This window comes from Rhinopithecus roxellana, chromosome 11, assembly GCF_007565055.1.
Source record: "Rhinopithecus roxellana isolate Shanxi Qingling chromosome 11, ASM756505v1, whole genome shotgun sequence".
Taxonomy (NCBI): domain Eukaryota; kingdom Metazoa; phylum Chordata; class Mammalia; order Primates; family Cercopithecidae; genus Rhinopithecus; species Rhinopithecus roxellana.
The window spans coordinates 86,544,982-86,555,198 of record NC_044559.1 but is presented as its reverse complement, the minus strand read 5'-3'; positions in this window follow the sequence as shown (position 1 = coordinate 86,555,198).

Genomic DNA, 10,217 nt, shown 5'->3' with positions numbered 1-10,217 from the left:
CTTCTTTTCCTGTACCAAATATAGACACTCTGCTTTCTAGAGGAAAAACCACATTCTATGTATAATGCAATTTGTAACATCTCTAGGATTATTTGCATCTCACACCTTATATTTCACTGTAGAGGGAAAGAAATGAGTTTCAAGCATTGCAACGTGGTTGGAAGGGATGCATTTCTGGAGTTAATGAATTTGAAAACTGTATGAGACAAGGTCAATCCAGGCAAACACAGTGAACTTAATTCAGGGAAATATTTACATAGACGATGGAAGAGCTGAAAAGCCAAATAGGGTAGAGTGAGATAACTCAGAAGGATGGAGGGACCACTGGGAGAAGTAATGCACCTGGGACCAGCAGCCAGGGTCACCAGAGGGAGGCTGGAAGCAAAGATTGGCCTGTGCAGGAGGAGCTGGAGCTACAGAGGACAGAGCTCCTGCTGTAAACTGAAACAAAAAAGAAAGAGATGGTTCCTCTCTTCTCTCTGCCCTGTACTCGCTTGACAGTGCCTCCCCATGGTGAAACACAGCTGGAAGTAGGCCTGGGAAACAGAGACGGCAGGGGTCAACTTCTGTCATTACAAGAGAACACAAGGACATGATCAGATCTGAGTGCAAACAGGCCAAGGACCCGCCAAGGCCACAGGAACGCATGCTCTCTGCTGATACAGGAGGCACACCTGGGTGGCTCGGGTGAAGGGCGAGGAGTATGAGATCTGAAATGTGCTATGCATATATCTGGGGCGGATGCTTCTTCCAGGTGTTGAGGATAATGGAAGTCACGAATTCCCTCTTCTTTGTCCCCAGTATCTAACCTATTGCTGAATCCTGTTGACTTTCCCCCCTCACCACCTTAAATCAGCTCACACATGCTCATTCCTACATCACCAATTAGTCCAAGCCATGGCCTCTCCTGCTGGAATCACACAGTGGCTCCCAATTCTCCATCTGCATCTATTCCTGCCACTTTCTAGTCTATTCTTCACCTCAGGGCCAAGACAGTCTTCTCAAATTGTCACTATGATCATGCTGCCACTTTGTGTAAATTCCTTCTGAGGGTTCACTTGGCATTGGGTGTGACCACAGCTCCTCTCAGGGCTGGTGAGGCCCTGTCTGGTCTGACCCACTCTGACCATTGAGCTTCCCCAAGCTCTTTCTGCTCCAGCTGGGACCTCCTTCATAGTGACCTCCTTGAACTTGTCTGCCTCCTGCTGTAGGGCCTCTGCTCAGTGTTCACGGCCGTGCATCCTCTTTCACAGTTGACTTCAGCTCATCACTCAGACACTGGCTCAGTCATCACTTCTGCAGAGAAAGACCTCTTTGACTTCCCTGACTAGGTCACCCCTCTCTCATCTTGATCCTGGAAAGCAGAGACCAGATCTCCTCTCTCTGTGTGAGACTCTGTCTCCCTTTATCTCTTTGTCTGTCTGTCTCTGGCATAGAAGGTGCTGTGGAATGAGTTGTGCATCCTCAAATACATATGTTAAAACCCTAACTCCCCATGCAATGATATTTGGAGATGGGGCCTTTGAGCAGTGATTAGGTTTTAATTGAGGTCAGGAAGAGGGAGCCTTCATAATGAGATAGTGCCCTTATAAGAAGAGGCTTTATATGGTTTGGCTGTGTCTCCAAATCTCATCTTGAATTGCAGTCCCTGTAATTCCCATGTGCCATGGAAGGGACTTGCTGGCAGGTAATTGAATCCAGGTCTTCCTGTGCTGTTCTTGTGATAGTAAGTCTCACGAGATCTGATGGTCTTATAAAGGGGAGTTCCCCTGAACCAAGCTGTCTTGCCTGTCGCCATGTAAGGCATGTTTGCTTCCCCTTTCACCATGATTTTAAGTTTGCCGAGGCCTACTGAGCCCTGCAGAACTGAGAGTCAATTAAACCTCCTTCCCTTATAAATTACCCCGTCTTTGGTATGTCTTTATTAGCAGCATGAGAACATGCTGATACGAGGCACCAGAGAGCTTCCTCTCACTCTCTCCTCATCTCCCCATGCCCCCTTGCTGAGAGAACACAGCAAGAAGGCAGCCATCTATAAGCCAGGAAGGGAACCCTCGTCAGGAGTCTGACTGTCTGGGACCCTGCCCTCGCAGCATTCCAACCTCCAGAACAATGAGAAATAAATGTCTGTTTAAGCCACCCCGTCTGCAGTGTTTTGTTGTAGCAGCCAAAGTTAAGATAGAAGGCACTCAGTAAACGAAGAATTAAAGAATGAACAACATCAGAAAGGAAACAGCAGCTCAATACCAAATGTTCCCCATGGGATCTCTCTGATCTCTGACCCACTTTCTATGGAATACCTTTTCTCCTCTCTAGCCATGATGCAGACTATGAACCTGCTTCACACTGCCCCCCGCAAAAACGCTCAGAAGGTTCTCTTGAGGTCAGAATGAATGGTTTCATTTCATGGCCGGAAACATTTAGCTTTTTTTTATCCTTCCTGGCCTGGTGGATGTGAGTTTATACCTGGAGATAGGATCCACCAACAGGAGGTACTGAAGGACAAGCCACAGGAGGTTTTGTCCTTGGGAGAACAAATATACCAGGCAAATTTCCATTTATTTTCTGCTAGTCTCCATTAGGAAAAGCTGCAGACAAGACGGATAGTATGTGTTTTTTCACCTCCACACACTGCCTGTCTTTACTTCAAATTCTTTCTTTCTGCCCATCCATTCATTGCTAGGTTACAATTTTCTGTAACAATGGGCTGCCATTTAATTTCTCTCCTGTAAGCCTAACTGTTCCTCAACCCAAGGACTCACTGTCATGAAGCATTATTTTACAGTGTGGAGAAGCACCTGGCTCTCCCAAATGGACTTTCATTTGCGCTGATCAACAAGAACAACAAAAGCCTCGTGTCAGAGGTACAAGGCAACAGCTTTGTCTGAAACCACCCACTCCTCTTTTGTTTTCTTCCACAAAACACTGTGCATTCTGTTCCACGTGCTCCTCTCTGGGGCGCTGCAGATGTGAAACTTTAAATGCAGGGTATTTAAAAATAATAAGGAATATAGGGGGAAAAAATCACCCTGAAAATTACAGAGCTTTGTAGGGAAGCAGCACGCGGCTCCCGAAAGAGCTCTGTTTATCAAGAGTTCAGATGGTCTCCGTATTGCTGATCAGAGTGAGCTGGATCACAGAGGAAGGGGTCAGAGGGCAGGGAAGTTAAATATCAACATTGGAAAGCACCTGAAAACCCGCGCTCCTGGACCCTGCTCCTTTTCAGAGGAAATACATTAAGCGAAAATACAGTTGTCAGGGAGCCCTGGATCACTGACTAAGGACAACGCTCTAACGAAGGCCTTAGTGGACACGCGCAGAGTGGGGCTGTGCAAGGGAATTAAAATCAATAGAGCCCCCACTACATCCCAGCTCCTAAGTATTAGTACGTTTGCTTCTCTCAGCCAGTCCGTATAAAAATCCTATGAAATTGTGAAATTGACATTTACTTCTCCAGTGGAGACGGGGCGTAGAGGGTCCAGCTCTGCTTGGTTTCCCCTTCAAGACAGGGCACTTAACTCCCCAGCTGCCAGGCCAAAGGCTCACAGCAGGACCATTACGTGGGAGTCTCCTTCAGCTGCACAGTCTCCTGGCCCAAGGATATGCTTCCTTCTCTCCCCGGGGTACGCCTGGTTAGTGTTGAGCTGCACTGATCCAGTCCCTCTTGCCTCAATCAGGAGCAACTCTAAAATGCCATCCTAGCTCCAGGGGTCTCTGTGGGGTCATAGAGGCCTCTTAAGACTACAGTTAACCCTTGAAGAACACTGGTTTGAGCTGCATGAGTAGCAGCACCAGACTAATCTGGTTCCAATTTAATGTAAGTTGTGAGCTGTTTTTCCACTGTCACAGATCTCCACATTGACAGTCACATAACCTGAGCATGCCCAGATCAATGAAGCCTGTAACCACGGGTGGAAATAAAGTGCTCAGACCCAGGAATTCAGACTGAATTAAGAAGTAGATGGCTGGGCGTGGTGACTCATGCCTATAATCCCAGCACTTTGAGACACCAAGGCAGGTGGATCACCTGAGGTCGGGAGTTAGAGACCAGCCTGACTTACATGGAGAAACCTCATCTCTACTAAAAATACAAAATTAGCCAGGCATGGTGATGCATGCCTATAATCCCAGCCACTCGGGAGGCTGAGGCACGAGAATCACTTGAACCCAGGAGGCAGAGGTTGCAGTGAGCTGAGATGGCACCATTGCACTCCAGTCGAGACAAGAGCAAAACTCCGTCTCAAAAAAAAAAAAAAAAAAAAAAAAAAAAAAAAGATATCACATGACAGAATGCAGGATCCAATCAGATGGAGTCCTGGCATCACCATATGGCAGGATCCAGCCAGATCATGCTTTCCAGCATCACTTCACTGCAAGATCCAATCAGAGATCATGCCTCATTACCCTGTGCTTATAAAACCTAACCCAAACCTCAGCTCTGGGAGACAGATGTGAGCATTTCTTCCTGTCTCCTTGCTAGTCAACTTGCAATAAAGCTTATATTTTCTCAAAAGCCTGTGCTATCCATGGTAGTGGTTTCTATGCACCCTGGACAGCGAGCCCACTGATGACTCTGTAACATGTGGGCCCACTTATACATAGATTTTCTTCCTTCTCTGCCACCCCAGAGACAGCAGGACCAACCCCTCTCTTCCTCCTCCGCATCCTCAGTCTACTCAATGTGAAGATGATGAGGATGAAGACCTTTATGATGATCTGCTTCCACTTAAAGATGAGTGAATATATTTTTCCCTTCCTTAGGATTTGTTCAGTAACATTTTCTTTTCTCTAGCTAACTTTATTGTTAGAATATACTATATAATACATAAAACCTAAAATATGTGTTAATCCACTGTTTATGTTATTGGTAAGACTTCTGGTCAATAGTAGGCTATTAATAGCCTTTGGAGCATCAAGTTATTCATGGATTTTCAATTGTGCAGGGAGTCAGTGACCTTAATCCCCCACATTGTTCAAAGGTCAAATGTGTATAGCGTTTCAAGTTCTCCCATGACAAATCCTGCCTCCCTCACCCCTTTATTGGTTTAGCGCTGACACGTTCCTTTCCCCGCACAATAAGTCTTCTGCGTGCAAATAGTCATCTCAGACTGTTTCCTGGGGAAACTTTTATGAGCTGGATTGTGTCACCTCAAAATTCATAGGTTGAAGTCTTAACCCTCAGTACCTCAGAATGTGATGTATTTAGAAATGCATTCTTCTGGGAGGTCATTAAAGTGAGGTCTTTAGGGTGGGCCCTAATCTAGTTTGACCGGCACCATCTTAAGAGTCGATGAGAACATAGACAAGCACAGAGGGAAGAATATTTGAAGACATAGGGAGAAGGCAACCATTTGCAGGCCACGAAAAGAGGCCGCAGAAGAGACCAACCGGGGCCGGGCTTGGTGTCTCATGCCTGTAATCCCAGCACTTTGTGAGGCCAAGGCAAGCAGATTACCTGAGGTCAGGAGCTCGAGACCAACCTGGCCAACATAGCAAAACCCTGTCTCTACTAAAAATACAAAAATTAGCTGGGTGTGGTGGTGGGTGCCTGTAGTCTCAGCTACTTGGGAGACTAAGGCAGGAGAGTCACTTGAGCACAGGAGGCGGAGATTGCAATGGGCCAAGATTGCACCACTGCACTCCAGCCTGGGTGACAGAGCAAGACTCCGTCTCAAAAAAACAACAACAAAAAGAAGAAGCCAACCCTACTGACACCTTGATCTCAGACTTCCTGCTTCCAGAATGGTGAGGAAATTAATCTCTATGGTTTAAGCCATCTAGTTGGTGGTATTTTATTATGGCAGCCCAAGCAAACTAGTTTACCACAAAGACGTCTTATCTAGCTACCTGTGTCTCTGCATTTCGTAAATGAGAACATGAGAACCAGAGAGGTTAAGTAATCTGCATAAGATCAGAGAGCCAGCAAGAAAAAGAATTGTGATCTAAAGCTGATCTTTCTGATGAAATCTAAACTTGATTTTGCTGCCTGATCGGCCCTTTGCAGCCACTATTAACCCTCACTCCAGATACTGAGAACTGAATTAATATTCAATATAATTTAACCCTTGTCTAGAATGAGGGCTCCTTTTAATTGGGGTTGGTCAAGAGGAGCTAGCCACACACTGCTATTTATTGCTCTACCAATCATTAAACATAGCATATTCTTCTCACCCCAAACATTCTTTTAAAATCCAAGGCAAAATACTTATGAAAAATAATTATGGGATATAAAATACACATTTATTTATGAAAACTATTATATAACTTAAAACAAAGCTCAAAAGAGAGATTAAGAAAACCTTGAAGCATTTTCTAAAAAAAAAAAAAAAAAAAAAAACCCGTAAAATCATGATCTAATCTCAGCCAAGGGAAAATTATTGATCTACCTTGGAAGATTTTTATTTCTATTTAATTTTGTAAAATACTGTGACTCCTAGAACCATAAACTAGTTTGAGTCTTCAGAGTTCAAAAATGTCAAACATACTAAATGATTCCTGCTATTAGGATATTTAGTTGAATATAGTCATAATTAAAATAAAAACTAAACCCTTTTAGAGTAGCTTTAAGATCCGTCTCTCTAGATTCATTCCTCTCTACACGGTATGGGTATCTTTGGGTTTAGGGAGCATAAGGTTGAATTTAAAGCTGAGACTGTGACAAATGCCCTCCAGGAAGAAACAACAATCAAATACATGCTTGCTGTAGTAATTATAAGTTGGGAGCTTGACAATGAATGATTTAGGATTGGTAGAGCTAGGAGGGACCACAGGGTATCCCTGGTGCACCCCCTTCATTTAAGAGACAAGGGAACTGGGGCCAAGAAAGATTAAGCAATATGTTCATGGTCATATTCTCCTTAGTGCCAGAGCCAGGACTGAAACCAATGGTCCCTGGCTGTTAATTCAGGGCTCTTTCCCCTTTGACTTGCTGCCTTGTCTCTCTCTAGAAGCTGAGCTTATAAAAAGGTAACTAAATAACATGAAATCTAAAAATCATTTTAAAAGAGCCACACCTTTTATGAATGGCATGCCTCTCCACATGATGCGATGGTATTCACCTGTGCATTGGACTCGTATTCCATATCAAAGGAAAACATTAGCGCTGAGAAGGTAGGATGATTGATGTTTGATACAGAACAGAGCAAATCTTGCTCAGCAATGGAAGTTAGAGAATAAAAACCAGCCCAATACTTTTACCTATTTGATGAGTCAAGTCTTCAGTAAAATGGATATTTACAAGTTTATTGCTGATACACACAGACACACGCACTCTTTGGTGTTGTAAGAACAAGACCGTGACATTTAGTGGAGGAGGAAATGAGTAGTGGTGATGTTGCCACACAGACCAAGTGGCTCACATGTGGGTAGGTGACACCTGGTGATCCTGGAGGCAACTGGACTATGTAAGAATGATCAAATGTACATTAAGGCAGCACTGAGATACGAGGCTCAGAAATTCTTGTTTCTGTGCTTTGCTTTCTATGTCCTGTGCTATCCATTTGAGAGGCATTCCAATATTCATCTCTTGTTCACTGTGTCACAGGAAAAGTCAGTGGAAATAAAATCCTGTTGTTCCAAACATATTTCTGACAGGGGTAGAACCAATTAAGGCCATTACCATGTGGTGTGGGAATGAGGCGTTCAGCACCGTGGGTCAGGTGGCTGGCTAGTGGGGGCTGCAGCTTGGGCACAATAGTGAGGAATTTGTCATGGATATTTCTTGATAAGCAAGTCTTTGAGTAGGGCCAGGATTCAAAACAGTTGTCTCCCCAAGATGCTGACCTCCCTACACAGTCATTTTTATTAATAGACAGTTCCTTGAATAACAATTTCTTCTTTTTTTTTTTTTTTTTAAAAAAAAAAAACAGAGTCTCACTCTGTTGCACAGGCTAGAGTGCAGTGGTGTGATCTTGACTCACTGCAACCTCCGCCTCCCAGGTTCAAGCGATTCTCCTGCCTCATCCTCCCCAAACAGTTGGGATTACACGTGCATGCCACCATGCCCAGCTAATTTTTGTATTTTTAGTAGAGATGGGGTTTCGCCATGTTGGTCAGGCTGGTCTTGAACTCCAGACCTTAGATGATCCTCCTGCCTCATTCTCTTAAAGTGCTGGGATTACAGGCATGAGCCACCGCACCTGGCCAAATATGAAGTTTTAAGAAATCATTCAGAAAACAAAAAATGTCTATCAGGTATTTTTCTCTCCCTTTCCCTGACTTTTTTGGGAGAATTGTGTCAAGTGTCCTTTCGTCACCAAAGTCATGAAAATAATTCATCTACAACATATAAAACCCATTCTAAAGTATTGTGTTCTTGACCAGAGAGTAACTATGACCTGTAATTGTCCAAATGAGCTGGCTCATTACACTTAGTACAAGTCCACGCAGAGTAGAAGTGGCCTGTGCTTTGACTCAGGAAAGCAGTTACAGCCAGTCTCCTTATAATACAGTTGGTTTATGTGAAAGACACAGGGTAAATCTACCTGACTGTCCCAGACTTAAACTCACCAACGACCATGAAAACTGTCTCCCGGAAACCCGCACTAACTAGTTCCAGTTAACCAAAATCAGAATCAGCTTTATTTTTTGGAAAAGGAGATCAACCTGAACTCTAAACAAAAGCATCTGTGAAGATATTTATAGATGCCTTATCAAAATTCAGTGGGTTTAATGAGCAACATAGAGATTATTTGGTGATGACTGCGACATTATCCTGCACCGTGAATTAACATCACACCCACAGTATGGTTATCGGCAGGAAGGGTTTCAGTGTTGATTGCAGATAACTGAGGGATATGTAACCCCAGCGTTTCTAAACCTCTTTTGAACGGGTTACTGGTGCCAGGTGTTTCAGATAGGAATAATTTTTTTTTAAGTGCTTGTCACATTTCTTTTCCTGATTGTTGTCAGTGTCATCCTATATCCTGAGGGGTTTTAGCACAAGGCTGTTCTCTGAACCACCCTCCTGATTGTTCTCTTTCTCCAGGAACACAGCCAAAATTAAACACCTCTGAGGAGGAGCTATCCCCACGTGTCTTGGTGCTTTTAAGCATAGACGTGGCCTTATTTTGATATGCTCTTTATCTAAAGGCTGCTTCTGCCAGAACTCACGTTGCTGCTATTATTTTTCAGTTCACTGCAAAATATCGCTGAGTGGCTTTGCTCTCTCGTTCATCCCGAAAGTGTTGAACTTCTTTGTTCTTAAAAATAATCTCCTATTTGAAGGTTAACTCTTTCTTAACATCAAAAGATTCGCGTATGTGTGTGTATAGTATATTTTAGTATGTGTGTGCCTATCGGTATTTTAGATATTTATTCTGAGGATAATAGCAACCCAATAAGATATTATGGTAAACTATTAGAAGTCAGGAAATAGAATAAAGCACCATTTTATTTGTGGCCTTGTGGCTGCATTTTCCAGAATAATGTGGTAGGTAATTAACTGACTGTTAATGGAAGGGGCATCTTTTTCATTAATTAAAACGTCCTTTTCCTTGCTTAGAGAAATGTACATGGTGTCCTTTCTTTTGAAGCAGGCCTTGTTTGGGTTTCTTTTGATTGTAGGCAGAAATTCAGTTAATCCAGTGACGGGATTATTAGCCATACTAGGTTAAATAGAATGTTGATGTCTCAGGGCAACTGTTGGAACCCGAGTGGGGATGTGAATTACACTTCCTGACAACACACCAGCACACATACATACAACTGCCTCCACGCATCTCCACAGAGCATGTCTTGCTTTCAAAATAAATCACAAAAGAATACTTTAAGGTAAAAATGGGCATCTTTACATTAAAAATAGAAAGTGTAATCTTACAGGTTTTATTGTGGTCCCTCGTCTTACTCATCAGTGTTCTGTAAGAGCTGAGGAGTTGCGTGGGCTGATTGCTCAGTCCTACGTGTGTATCAAAGTGTAACAGAAAACCCACTGAGAAGTGTGTATTACAGTGATTAGGAATTCAGGCACTTCAGGCTTAAGAATCTTAACGATGACTTTGGACAAAATATTTTCTTTTAGATGTAGAAACCCAGACATTCCTTCAAGGGTCCCAGAAAGACTACTGAGTTTATTTTGCCAATAGAATATCAAATTAGGGAGTGATTTTTACATATGCTATTGGAGGGTTGTTCGGATCGCTTTTCAGTTCTCGTCAGCGAGCAATCTCTCACACTTCCTTCTCTGTTACGTTTGTGGCTTCCTGGAGGAATATGCTATT